General features: G+C 42.4%; 1 protein-coding gene across 2 annotated transcripts in view; it reads left to right on the top strand.

The window, feature by feature from the left end:
• The window catches only part of fam49a (family with sequence similarity 49 member A), a 54,725-nt gene that overhangs the window by 23,687 nt on the left and 15,970 nt on the right, over positions 1-15,068 (top strand). For both annotated transcript variants that reach the window (XM_063001235.1, XM_063001238.1), the window contains exon 2: positions 11,466-11,520. The gene's annotated coding sequence lies outside the window, so the exon portion shown is untranslated. The remainder of the gene's footprint in view (positions 1-11,465; positions 11,521-15,068) is intronic.

The raw sequence follows: 15,068 nt of genomic DNA, 5'->3' as shown, positions 1-15,068 counted from the left end.
GCCACATAGTTTGTGACTATTTGTGACTTTACATTGACTGATGATGGCATGGAAAAGTGAGGACTGTTATTGTAATGATTGGATTAGTGCTCACACATTACAGACTTTATTTTAATTATTTTATAATGTTCAGGACTGATGAGGCACTGTAGTAAAGAGCTGGTCTTTTTAGGTGCCCTGCATTTAACAAACACATTTTTTATTTGCATTGTTTTTTTGTTTTTTTTGCATTAATACTATTTTAGTATTTTTCACTATATATTGAGTAAATATTTGTTAAGGAAGTAGCTGACATCTCAAACTTCGGTGGTCGGTCTCGGCTCTGCTACCGACAAGCCACCTGTACACCTATACGGATGATGATTGGCATGTCTGGTCAGGTGGGATTGCCAAAAGGGATTTTTCTTAACTACTGCAATCGTGACCTCCTGTTCGATGGCGCCTGCACAGAGACGGGATAATGGTGATCAGTGCATGACTCTCCGTACGTAAAACAGGTCCCCGTATAGGGCAGGGGTAACCCAGTGGTTAAATTATAGGACTAGAAACTGACCCACATCAGACCCACATCTGCCAGGCTGCCACTGTTGGGCCCTTAACCCTTAATTGCTTGCAATGTATACAGTATCAATTGTAAATCGCTTTGGATAAAGGCGTCTGCTAAATGCTGAAAATGTAAATGTATGAACCCATCTCTTGCTGCTGAAAAGAAGCAGTCAGCTACTGTACACATGTTGGCGGGGGCGTGTCATAGTCACAGCTCTCCTCAGTTAGAAGTCTGAAGGAGTTAAGGAAGTGAAATATGATCAGGTAACTGGAAGGAAAATTGGGGATAAATAACTAGTGTATTTCCGTTTCTATACAATCAGTCTTGTAAGGTAAATCAGTGTCTATGTGAATGGGCATTCTGTACGACATCAACCACAGTTTTACATTCATTTGGCAGCTTCCTTTTAATTAAAACATTTTCCTACACAACTGCATAAAACTGATCATTTACACAATTAAACCTTAAACGGGGATGCTCTAGTGGCACAGCGGTAAATTACTCTAGCCAACTACCGCTGGGATCCAGGGTTCAGATCCTCAGTAGTGCCATCGGTCTGTCGGATGTCTACATACAGACGTGATTGGCTATGTCTAAAGCAGTGGGTGGGTCACGGGGGCCGAGGCCCTGTGTTGGATTGGCGTTCTGTCTGACTGTTGTTACTTCATTGCACACCAGGCAATTATAACCAGGTGCCGAACTGCCATTGGCACGATCATACTGCCCTCACCCACCGACACCCTCTGGTTGGCGAGCAGGCACCAACCTGTCAATTCTGCGCTACACCCCTAACAATCAAACATATTTTATTAGTATGTCCTACAATTTCAGCCATCAGAGACATTTTTATAGGGTTGAGAACATAAACCCTATTAAAAAGGTGAAAGCTGAACCCACTGCAGATTGACCAGTGCAAGTAGAGATGCATGAGTATGAACATGAAAATGAAACAAAGAATAAAGCTAAAACGCAGCTATCACTACAATCCACTATCCCAAGTTTTACACATTCGTTTGCAGAAAGTCGTCTTAATTACTGTGAGGCCATCAGTTTTCGCCCTCCATCAGTATGTCAATACTCTAAGCTTTCACGTTCAAAATGGGGAATGGGGCATCACTAGTCATGACAAATAAGGTAAGAAATGAGTCAGGCAGAACCAAATATAAACAGTCCTGATTTCAGGTTGTTTCAGGCCACTGAATAAGATTTTTTTCCTTGGAATCAAACACACTCGACCACTGGCAGCAAACCCATGTCAGTAGGTTCTTAACACTTGCATATTTGGTGGTTAGTCATGCTCAGATGTTTTGAAATTGTATCTCGTCATGGTTTGCTATGTCTAATAGCTTGCAGATGAGCGTCTCCACAACCTGACCATCTATGTATTTACTGTATGTACTACAGCCTTTGTGTTTCTGCAACACATAAATAAATTGATTTAATTATAGTTTAAGCAGCTTGTCTATCTGTTCATTTTTGATGACACAGAATATTCCAACAAGCCTTCCTCAACAGCGTTTGTATCTAGTTAATAAAGTACAATTAATAAAGTAAAAGAATCTCACTTGAAAAGAATCTCTGATATGACCATTCAGGCATGGCTCAAAGCCCCACGATAGATTGATGTCCTGTCCGGGGTGTTTTACCGCATTACAGCCAGTGATTCCAGGAAAACCGTATCCACTGCAACCCTGACCATGATAAAGCGGTGATAAAACATGAAATTGAATGAATAAATAATACTAATGTTTTTACAGAGTAATGAAATGCATTTCATTTAAACAGACACATAAAGACTGAACAAGCTTATCAAAGACTGAACAAGCTTATCAAGAAAGCGAGCTCTGTCCTGAACTGTCCTCTCGAACCTGTAGAGGAGGTGGGAGAAAGGAGGATGATAGCCAAGCTGACATGAGTCTATAGTACCCCTTTTCCACCGACGTGGCACGGAGCCCGTTCCGGTTCCCGAACTTGACTTTGAACCGGTTCCGCGTGTTTCCACCGAAAAAAAGAGGTTCCAGACAGTGAACTAGCGGGCCAATCTGGCACCACAGAATACTTGGTTTTTCAGCCCGAAACGTGACGTCTGTCGGTGGGCGTGTCATGTTGTACAGCATAGCGCGTTATGCCTAGTTCACACTACACGATTTTTGCCCTGATTTTCGCTCGGCGACTGGTCGGCGATTGATTTTCCGGGTCGGGAGCAACTCGGCGTTTGCTCTGCGATCAAAACTCGGCTCTCAGTCGCTAAGTGTGAACTATCCAACAACTCGACCCGACCGGCTCGCCGACCGCTCGGCGACTGGATTGAGTTTTCTAGCACGCCAGATATCTGATCTCAGACGGGCAACTGGGAATGAGTGACATGTCGAACAGCCAATGAGAACACAGGATGCAGCGTGAGGGGAAATGCAGGAGAGGACAGGGGACAGGGGCTTAATTAATATACTTTATATCAGGATACACCGACACACACACGTTTTACAGTATTTCTGATTTGATCGTCCTCTACAAAACATAATACCCACGCTGCATTGCAAAACTTACTACAGAACAAGCCATATACTGTTCGTGTTGCCAAATCCACTCAGATTCATTTATTTTTCCTCCTTGATATTACGCTGCACATCAGCGCACAAACCCTTTGATCTCTCGCTACTTGTTGACGTTAATTTTTTTGGACGTGGTGTCATTAAACTTCTCGTCACTTCTCACGTGTGTTTTTGTAAAAAAAAAAGAAAGAAAGAAAAAAAGGGAGACCAGAGAAGCTCGCCTGTGATTCCAGTTGGTGATGGATCGAGTGGTGTGAAACCCCCTATCACCGATCAGTCGTGTAGTGTGAAATACACACCGACTGAAAGACTCTCGAGTGCAGGAGATTCAGTCGTGTAGTGTGAACTGTACAGCGACCCGACGACTTGGAAAGTCGTGTAGTGTGAACTTGGCATTAGCAACAATGCCGTCCGCTGGAGTCTCATATGGAGCTTAATGCTGCATTTTTATCTTTTAAACTTCACCTGATCACATTTTGAACCAGTTTGCCGCTGATATTTTCAAAGCGACTTTAAAAAAGTGAACTGTGTGATATTACGAGATAAAAGTGACCCGGTCAGAACGAAACACGCTTAACGTGAAAAATAAAGCATGAAGCTTTTTCAACTCCCCGAGCTGCATAAACACACGTGAAGTAAATCCAGCTAAACACAGATACATGTGGTATTTTAGAGTGGATTTGATGGTTATTTCACACAGATTAATGTTCATGTTGTGGAACTTTAATGATGTTTCACCGCTCGAGTCGAGCGCTGAGCAAATCGGCTATTTGCGCCGAGAGTCGCGGTGAAAGCGAAGCGCAAAACTCCTCTCACGTCAATAAACTAAAGAAAACAACAACTGAGACAAACACGTCACGTCTTCTAATCACCGATAGTTAGATCGATGCGTTTTACATAAAAACAAACATCTGTAACAGCAGCACAAATGCTCGCACATAATCCACACACTCCGCCATGTTATTACTGCTCTTAACTCTTAGTATGTAACGCCCACAGATGATGACGCTGCTTGGTTCTCAAAAACTGGTGGAAACGCGACTCGGTTCTCTACAGAACACCAAGGTTCAGAGAAACCCGAACAGAACCGGTTCAAGAACCACGTTTTTTTTGGTGGAAAAGGGGTATAGGAGACCTAACAAGCTCTTTCAGTACCAGACTCCTCCACCCCATGTGTAAGAAGGAGCACTACCGCAGGTCCTTTATTCCCACAGCCATCAGAGCTTACAACAGAAATAATATATAATAATGTCACCCATACCTATTCTTTCATGTTCATGGTGTAATAACAAGTGCAATATGTAAATTATTTACAATAAGTGCAATAACCTAATATATTTTGCATATTTCTACTGTATATATAATTTTTTTTATATTTTGCAGTGTGCAATATTTTTTACTTAGTTGTATTTCTTTCTGTTTTTCCTGTCTTCATACTGCTGTAACAATTTAATTTCCCTAAGGGGATCAATAAAGTCTTATCTTATCTTATCAGTGCTAGGAGGAACTGTTTTTGTTTTCATTAATAATGTGGTCAGTGTCTGTTGGAGAACAGCTCACCATCTGCTGCTTAACAATGGCTTCACACACAGTCTGTCTATCCATCTGCAGCAGAATAAAGAAGTCAACTTCCTATCTACTGATCAGCTACCAGATCATCAGCTTGGGTTGTAATTCCTGTGTTGTCAAGGTTGAAATGTGTATTATTGTATAAAATGTGATCTTATCAGCAGCCTGAATGTGAATTGTATCAGCATATACACCGATCACCCATAACATTAAAACCACCTCCTTGTTTCTGCACTCACTGTCCATTTTATCAGCTCCACTTACCATATAGAAGCACTTTGTAGTTCTACAATTACTGTCTGTAGTCCATCTGTTTCTCTGCATGCTTTGTTAGCCCCCTTTCATGCTGTTCTTCAATGGTCAGGACTCTCCCAGGACCACCACAGAGTAGGTATTATTTGGGCGGTGGATCATTCTCAGCACTGCAGTGACACTGACATGGTGGTGGTGTGTTAGTGTGTGTTGTGCTGGTATGAGTGGATCAGACACAGCAATGCTGATGGAGTTTTTAAACACCTCACTGTCACTGCTGGATTGAGAATAGTCCACCAACCATTGTGTGTATGTATAATGTGTGTGTATATCTTCAAATCCCACCAAAGGGGGACTTTGGTGGACTTCACTGTAGACAGGGTGTTAAGTGTATGCTTAATTCTTCCTCCTGCAACCATAATGCTAATCCATAGGATTGCAGTTTGGTTTCAGTGCACCCCCAAAACTTCTGTGACTTATTTATATGGGTGTGATCATAAAAGTTCATAAAATTTGCTAATGAATATGGATTGAATAATTTTAATTGCAACTGCACATGTATGACCTTATTTCATTCCCAAGCTCATTTCAGGATGGATTTGTGAGGCTTGTAAACCCAGAATCCATTCATAAATGATCATTTCTAATTGACTTTTACCTCAAATACCATTGAACCATTTATGGCTAAACAATCCGGCTCACTACGCTCACCAGTTTCTGCCAGAATTCATTGCTGTACTTTTGCAACTGTTGTTACACTAAGGGTCTGCTGCCTAAGTTGAGAGGATTCTAATAAGTCATCGACTTATAAGTCAGGTTATTCGGACGTGCTACTTAGACAGTGATTACATCAGTTTTTGCTTACTAAGCTAACACACTTAGCCTTATGCCATTGAAACCAATAGGATGAGGTGGCACAATGCGCTAGCATCTCAACTAACGTCTCCCTCCACGTACCGTTCAACTTTAAGGTACCTGCCGCTTAAAAAGCGGTAAAAACACACGCCGCAACCAGAGCTGGGATCTCGAATACATCGTATCGAATCTCAGCTCTGCCTTGCCGGCAGAGGCTCAGCGGCCACATGAACAATGATTGGCCTGTTGTTCAAATGGGCGGGACTAAGCCGGGTAGGGACCTCTCTCTGTCAGACTGGTGCAATTATGACCTCTGCTGGCAGATTAGAGGTGCCTACACAGAGATGAGGAAAGAGTGCTCTTAGGGTGTGTCTCTCCGTACACAATGCTAGGTGGCACAACACTCATCAATGTGTGGGTGATGAGATGCATACGGCTTGATGCCCACGTGTCGGAGGGGGCGTGGGTTAGCTTCGATCTCCTCGGTCAGAGCAGGGATCGGCATAGGCGGAGAGGAAGCGTGATGCAATTGGACAATTGGACGCGCTAAAGGAAGAGAAAAAGAATTAAAAAGTAAATAAAATTTACGGTACCTTAGTAGGCAGCATTTTAAGGCATTTAAGAAGTCGAGCAGCCTTCTTTTTGGGAGCGCACGTAGGATGATGCTGCCTATGTAAAGAGCTCACTAGGTTTTCAAACACACTCTAAGGCTGCGTTTACATGACGAGTTACAAAACCACTTTTGCACTGGCTGTGCCATTGTTTCCTGTGGAGTGAAGCAGTGCTGCTTACCTTGCTGCTGCACTGCCTTGAGCATTTACTGGTTTGGCGCTCGATTTTTACTGCTTGCCACTGCACTTACAGTTTAATCTGATCGACTTTGACCCAGTTTGCCTCTGACTTTTTCAAAGTGCCACATTGTTCATAAGACATAGTCAGAAGCCAAGCACAGACATGACCGAGAGATTCTCACTCTTTCAGAAAACCCAAGTCCTGGGTTCGATTCCCGGGTGGAGCGGTCTGGGTCCTATATGTGTGGAGTTTGCATGTTCTCCACGTGTCTGCGTGGTTTTCCTTCGGGAGCTCCGGTTTCCTCCCACAGTCCAAAGACATGCAAGTGAGGTGAATTGAAGATACAAAATTGTTTGACACTAAACTTGAAGGAACTGATGAATCTTGTGTAATGAGTAACTACCGTTTCTGTCATGAATGTAACCAAAGTAAAACATGACGTAAATTTTTTTTTTAAAGCATTTTCTCCCCCTTTAGCGCGTCCAATTGCCCAATTGCATCACGCTTCCTCTCCGCCTATGCCAATCCCTGCTCTGACCGAGGAGATCGAAGCTAACCCACGCCCCCTCCGACACGTGGGCAGCAAGCCGTATGCATCTTATCACCCACACATTGATGAGTGTTGTGCCACCTAGCGTTGTGTACGGAGAGACACGCCCTAAGAGCACTCTTTCCTCATCTCTGTGTAAGCGCCTCTAATCAGCTAGCAGAGGTCGTAATTGCACCAATCTGACAGAGACCGACCCCATCCGGCTTAGTCCCGCCCATCTGAACAACAGGCCAATCGTTGTTCATGTGGCCGCTCAGCCTCAGCCGACAGGGCAGAGCTGAGATTCGATACGATGTATTCGAGATCTCAGCTCTGGGTGCAGCGTGTGTTTTTACTGCTGCGCCACCTGAGCGGCTCATGATGTTAAAATCTTAATAAATAAATAAATAAATAAAATGTAATTCATACAAAACTGTATGTAAATAGATTACCAATGCTGTCAGTCAGTATTGTGCATTTTTTTCAAGCTTGCCGCTCAATGACAGCCAATATAAAGCGGTTTTGCTGTGTCATGTGAAAGGTGTAAACACTGCACTAAGCGCCAACATGCACCCAGCCTCATGGTGAACATGGCATTAAAACGTATCATGTGAAAGCAGCCTAAGTGTTGTAAATCTGTGCTGTTCATATGCACGGCACGCTTAGCCTTCGGCAAAGACTGAAAAGAAAGGCCTAACCATGGCATGTTTAAGTCAGAGAGCCAGAGGGTAAAAAATACGCATCATCTTGGATCTGATGCAACCAGACATTTATTTCTTCAGCTTCTGAATGAGTACCCTGTTTCTGCTGGGAAATTAAGTTTTTGTGTGCCAAACTGCCATTTTATGCTCCAAGAATGAGCTCTCGTATTACAGCACATGTTGCAATGTTCTGCCTGTCAGGAAATATCAGCCTCAGTGCAGAGTTTGGTATGTAAGATTTGACAGCTGCAGGCGGTGGGTAACTCGCTTCATCGGTTCAGCTCACAAGAGCCTGTAGCAGGAGGAACCTCCCTGACCCAAGCTCCAAGCTTGCTGTTTCGTTGGAGAGCAGCTATTAGTAAGATGAATGGAAAATTCCATTGTCAGCGCCAAACATGTTTATCTGATAATTGCTGTACCTGGACCTGCAAGGGGAAATGCCACAAATAAAATATTGCCATCTGCTCGTCAGACACAGGAAAACCCTTTCTTCCATGGCAGGCTAATGTCTGGTTATGTGCTGTGCTCTAGCAATTGAGCTAAACTACCTCTACCTGTAGAACTTGTGCTATTGCACAGCTGGTGGAGGATGATCGGGTTTGTTTGGGGTGTCGAGGTGTAGAGCTATGGTCAAATAGCCATTTAGTAGGCCCCCACTCCTGAGATTTCATGGCCAGCTCCCAATGTGCCCTGTCCATGCCTCTCCCATTGCAGGCTATCCTCAGGCAGGTTCCTCTGGTGTGCATGGGGGAGGGGAGCACGAGGACTGTGAAAACCTGACACAAGGAAGAAGCTGCGCTATACAGTGGGTACGGAAAGTATTCAGACCCCTTTAAATTTTTCACTCTTTGTTTCATTGCAGCCAATTGGTAAGATCAAAAAAGTTCTTTTTTTTGCTCATTAATGTACACTCTGAACCCCATCTTGACAGAAAAAAAACAGAAATGTAGATATTTTTGCTAATTTATTAAACAAGAAAAACTGAAATATCACATGGTCATAAGTATTCAGACCCTTTGCTGTGACACTCATATTTAACTTACATGCTGTCCATTTCCTTCTGATCCTCCTTGAGATGGTTCTACTCCTTCATTGGAGTCCAGCTGTGTTTAATTAAACTGATTGGACTTGATTAGGAAAGGCACACACCTGTCTTTATAAGACCACACAGCTCACAGTGCATGTCAGAGAACATGAGAATCATGAGGTCTAAGGAACTGCCCAAGGAGCTCAGAGACAGAATTGTGGCAAGGCACAGATCTGGCCAAGGTTACAAAATAATTTCTGCAGCACTCAAGTTTCCTAAGAGCACAGTGGCCTCCATAATCCTTAAATGGAAGAAGTTTGGGACGACCACAACTCTTCCTCGACCTGGCCGTCCAGCCAAACTAAGCAATCGTGGGAGAAGAGCCTTGGTGAGAGAGGTAAAGAAGAACCCCAAGATCACTGTGGCTGAGCTCCAGAGATGCAGTAGGGAGATGGGAGAAAGTTCCACAAAGTGAACTATCACTGCAGCCCTCCACCAGTCGGGGCTTTATGGCAGAGTGTGCCGACGGAAGCCTCTCCTCAGTGCAAGACATATGAAAGCCCGCATACAGTTTGCAAAAAACACACGAAGGACTCCCAGACTATGAGAAAAAAGATTCTATGGTCTGATGAGACGAAGATTGAACTTTTTGGTGTTAATTCTAAGCGGTATGTGTGGAGAAAACCAGGCACTGCTCATCACCTGCCAAATACAATCCCAACAGTGAAACATGGTGGTGGCAGCATCATGCTATGGGGGTGTTTTTCAGCTGCAGGGACAGGACGACTGGTTGCAATTGAAGGAAAGATGAATGCGGCCAAGTACAGAGATATCCTGGAGGAAAACCTCTTCCAGAGTGCTCTGGACCTCAGACTGGGCCGAAGGTTCACCTTCCAACAAGACAATGACCCTAAGCACACAGCTAAAATAACAAAGCAGTGGCTTCAGAACAACTCTGTGACCATTCTTGACTGGCCCAGCCAGAGCCCTGACCTAAACCCAATTGAGCATCTCTGGAGAGACTTGAAAATGGCTGTCCACCAATGTTCACCATCCAACCTGAGGGAACTGGAGAGGATCTGCAAGGAAGAATGGCAGAGGATCCCCAAATCCAGGTGTGAAAAACTTGTTGCATCATTCCCAAGAAGACTCATGGCTGTACTAGCTCAAAACGGTCTGAATACTTATGACCATGTGATATTTCAGTTTTTCTTGTTTAATAAATTAGCAAAAATATCTACATTTCTGTTTTTTTTCTGTCAAGATGGGGTGCAGAGTGTACATTAATGAGCAAAAAAAAAAGAACTTTTTTGATCTTACCAATTGGCCGCAATGAAACAAAGAGTGAAAAATGTAAAGGGGTCTGAATACTTTCCGTACCCACTGTATCTCAGTTCTCATATTTCAAGTGCAAACTTGTTGGGTTTGCAGGCTGATCTGGATGAAAGCATGAGGCACGTTGATAAATTGGGATTAGTTTGTTGAAAAAAGGGAAGGATTCACATGACTAAGAAGGTGGTACCACGGCATACCTTTAACAAAGAATTTAGACCTTGGTTTTGTAGAAACAGGCAAACAAAAACAACACATGTTAATGCCTAAGCTCTAATTCATCCCAAAGGTGTTCTATCGGGTTGAGGTCAGGACAGGACTGTGCAGGCCAGTCAAGTTCTTCCACACCAAACTGGCTCATCCATGTCTTTATGGACCTTGCTTTGTGCACTAGTGTTTTGGTATTGTGGAACAGGAAGGGGCCATCCCCAAACTGTTCCCACAAAGTTTGGAGCATGAAATTTTTCGTGGCCTACCACTTCGTGGCTGAGTTCCTGTCGTTTTTAATCGCTAACACTTTGTTATAATACCACTGACAGTTGACTGGAATATTTAGTAGCGAGGAAATTTCACGACTGGACTTGTTGTACAGGTGGCATCCTATCACGGTACCACGCTGGAATTCACTGAGCTCCTGAGAGCGACCCATTCTTTCACTAATGTTTGTAGAAGCCGTCTGCATGCCTAGGTGCTTGGTTTTATACACCTGTGGCCATGGAAGTGATTGGAACACCTGAATTCAATGATTTGGATGGGTGAGTGAATACTTTCGGCAATATAGTGTACATTTTGGTCTGTGAGGGGCACTCAGGTGGTGCAGCGCTAGTCTGAAATCCAGAGTCTCTTAACAGTGCCGTTGACCATCTTAAGGGTTGGGTGGGTTGATCAGCCTTGCAGCCGAGCCAATGCGAGGTGAATCTCCCAGTGAGTTATCAGTTCCGGTCCCAAGCCCTAAAATATAAAAGAGGGTTGTGCCAGACAGGCCATCTGGCATAAAACTTGTACAGCAGCTGCCGAATGAAAACAAAATAAAATGATAATAAAACATCATGGGTAGTGGTAGCTTGGTGGTTAAGGTACTGGGCTAGTGATTTTAAGGTCTCAGGTTTCAAGCCCCACCAATGCCACTGTTGGGCCCCTGAGCATGGCTCTTAACCCTTAATTGTTTGCATTGTATTAGGTCACAATTTCAAGTTGCTTTGAATAAAAGTGTCTCATACAGACTTACACTTTAAAAATCATCACGTTTTCTTTTGGTTTCTTAACTTAAGTCTTAACTTAAATCTTTTTTTTTTTTTTCTCTTCCCAGAAATCAGGAATAAGCGGATGATTTAAAACAAACCACAAGTTCTCCTCCAGATAAGGTAAAACACAGTTGATGTAACATGTCAATAATCTCTATGGTTCTCATACTGTGATCTGGCTTAAATTTGTTTTAAATGGATAAAAGGTCTGTAACGTTTAAAGTAATTGTCATTTTATACCAATTTGGAATTTGATTTTAGATTCTCACTAGTTTTCATTGCACATTGGTAATTGTTCTGAAGGAAAAAAGTTGCTTCAATTATGTAGCTGTTCAAGAACTGACAGTATAAAAAGGCTTATAAGGAAAAAAAATCCTAGTCTTTTTTTAAATGTCTTCCTTAAACAGTTTTTTTTAACACGTTTCCCAAACACTTATTAACAGAATGTACCCACATGAAAAGCCACCAACTTTGTGTCGCACCAACTATTAAGGACATTTTTACTCAAACCAAAACAGAAGTGTTACTAAAATCCTGACCCCCATAACTGTATCCAACAAAATTGTTCCTCCCAGGAAAATGGCTTATAATTCCTTTTTGGTGTTAAAATCTCCACTAACCCTAAGTTTCCACAGGTGAATAGGTAACAGGTGATACTATCATGATTAAATAAATGAATACTTACTTACATGGCCGCTCAGGTGGCGCAGCGGTAAAACAAGCTAGCACACCAGAGCTGACTTTTCGAACTCGTCGGTTTGAAACGCAGTTCTGCATGACTACATGAACAACGACTGGCTTGTTGTTCATACAGGGTGGGAAGCCGGATAGGGACCTCATAACCGATGCAATTATGACCTCTGCTGGTTGGTTGATGGCGACTGCACAGAGTCGATGAATAATGCGGACAGGGTGTGGCTCTTTGTACACAAAGCTGATCCGCATATGTACTTGCCTCATGCAGGTGAAAAGATGTAGTCGGCTAGGGGGAGGGGGCGTGTGAAAGTCTCGCTCACCTCAATCAGAAGTGGGGATCAGCATCAGTAGAGAGGAAGCGTAATGCAATCGGGCGTATGGATACGTCTAGATTGGGAGGAAAATTGGGGGGAAAAAAAAGTTACTTGCATAAATAATAGTAGTACCATTAACAAACATGTAGGGGGTTCTTTTTTGCTATTTTAACAAAACAAAATGTAAGTAAATGGTCCAGTTAGAACAGTTCAAGTATAACGTTCCTCACAGCACTGTTGCAAGGAATTTAGAAATGATCCTCTACAGTCCTTAACGTTATGCACAGAAATGTCTCCCGATTCTCCAAATGTGTATATAAGGTCGAAGACCAATGTTAAATGTTTATAAACCTTAATTCCTCTGACGGTATCGCTTTAAAATTGATCTGATTCTTTGATGAATATAAAGTATATGCGTAGTGTGTTTCATTAATCAAGTCTGATTGAATGTATCATGTTTACAATGCTTACAAATGATCAGAATTATCCTTAAATCAGACACTGTCTACTGTTTTGTTAGCACTTTCTGAGGTGACAGTTTCACACACTTTTTTTGAAAAGGTGAAGGTGTTTTGGCATCAGCAGAAGTCTAACAGGAAGTGTTTTTCTTTTAATCTGCAGCTGCCATTGTAATACGCTAAACCACATACAATAGAGGTGCTGTTGTCTTCACATCCTCTGCAAAGCTGCACATTCACTTTTAAATTTTATACCTTTACTTCCACAATTCAGCTCTAGCAGCTCACAGGCTTACATGCATTCACTTTTTTTTTTTTTTTTTTTTTTTTTTGGAAACGTCAGTGAATATATTTTATCTGTTATATACAGTACCAGTCAAAAGTTTGGACACACCTTCCCTTCAATGTTTTTTCTTTATTATTTTTATTTTCTACATTGTAGATTAATACTGAAGACATTCAAACTATGAAGGAACACATATGGAATTATGTAGTGAACAAAAAAGTGTTAAACAAACCAAAATATGTTTTATATTTTACCAACTCTACCTCTGCACAACACAACTGATGGTCTCAAACACATTAATAAAGCAAAAAATTCCAGAAATTGACTTGACAAGGTACAAACGTTAATTGAAAACCATTCCAGGTGGCTACCTCATGAAGCTGATTGAGAAAATGTCAAAAGTGTGCAAAGCTGTCATCAAAGCAAATGATGGCTACTTTAAAGAATATAAAATATAACATATTCTGGTTTGTTTAACACTTTTTTGTTCACTACATAATTCCATATGTGTTCCTTCATAGTTTGGATGTCTTCATTATTAATCTACAATGTAGAAAATTTAAAAAAAAATCAAGAAAAACCACAGGAATGGAAAAGTGTCCAAACTTTTGACTGGTACTGTAGGTTGCTGGAAGCTGTGTAAACGAAAGCCAATACATGTACATGATGCACGTGTAAAACAAACCTGGTGCAAGTGCAAACATTTACTTATATTTGATCATTTAGCCATGATCAAATACGGCCATGCGGCCCAATATGCTATGTGATTGTAGAGAGATAGCACAGAGTGCTTGCTGTAGGGTTTCACATTAGAAAAAGCACTAAACTAATATTACATATGACATCTGGGAATCCTGTCTGAAGCTATTTAAAAAAAAAAAAAAAAGGTGCTGCTGGGCACTCAGGTGGCACAGTGGCTTTTGGGTTCAAATCTCAGCTCTGCTCCCAGCCAACCAAACACCTAAACAAAACAGACATTCAATCAGACAATTGGCTAGTTCTGAGTATAGTGGCCTCTGCTGGTTGGTAGAAGGCATCTTCACAGAGATGGGAAATAATGGAGAGCGGTGTGTGTTTCTGTACGCGATACTGACCCCTGTGTAAACCCATCTCGGGCAGTTGAAAAGAAGCGGTTGGCTATCACACACGAGTCATAAGGGCTGTGTGTTAGGTACAGCCCATTTAGGTCAGGGTAGGTCTCGGTGGGTAGCACTGTCGCCTCACAGCATGAAGGTCTTGGGTTCGATCCCTAGGTGGGGCAGTCCGGGACCTTTCTGTGTGGAGTTTGCATGTTCTTCCCGTGTCTGCGTGGGTTTCCTCCAGGAGCTCCGGTTTCCTCCCACAGTCCAAAGACATGCATGACTGTGTTTGATATAACCTTGTGAACTGATGGATCTTGTGTAATGAGTAACTACCGTTCCTGACAAACAAACAAACAAACAAACAGGTCAGGGTAGGGTCTGCAGCAGTAGAGATACAGTGGTACCTTGTAACGTGACGTCCCCTAAACTTGAGATCTTTGATAGTTGCCGCCCATCGTTGAGAAATTTGCGGCTATTTTGGTTATTTCACTAAAGCTATAGTAGGCGAGATTTAAATAACTTGTATCTTGTGTACTGGGTCTTTAATTTGGGAATGTGTGCATTCACATACAGCGATTAGGCATAACATTACGATCACCTCCTTGTTTCTACACTCACTGTCCATTTAATCAGCTCCACTTACCATATAGAAGCACTTTGTAGTTCTACAATTACTGACTGTAGTCCATCTATTTCTCTGCATGCTTTTTAGCCTGCTTTCACTCTGTTCTTCAATGGTCAGGACCCCCACAGGACCACTACAGAGCAGGTATTATTTGGGTGGTGGGTCATTCTCAGCACTGCAGTGACACTGACATGGTGGTGGTGTGTT

This window comes from Trichomycterus rosablanca, chromosome 9 (genome assembly GCF_030014385.1).
Source record: "Trichomycterus rosablanca isolate fTriRos1 chromosome 9, fTriRos1.hap1, whole genome shotgun sequence".
In the NCBI taxonomy this organism is placed as follows: Eukaryota; Metazoa; Chordata; class Actinopteri; order Siluriformes; family Trichomycteridae; genus Trichomycterus; species Trichomycterus rosablanca.
Note: the sequence above shows the minus strand (reverse complement) of the source record. Positions and strands in the feature narration are given on the sequence as shown.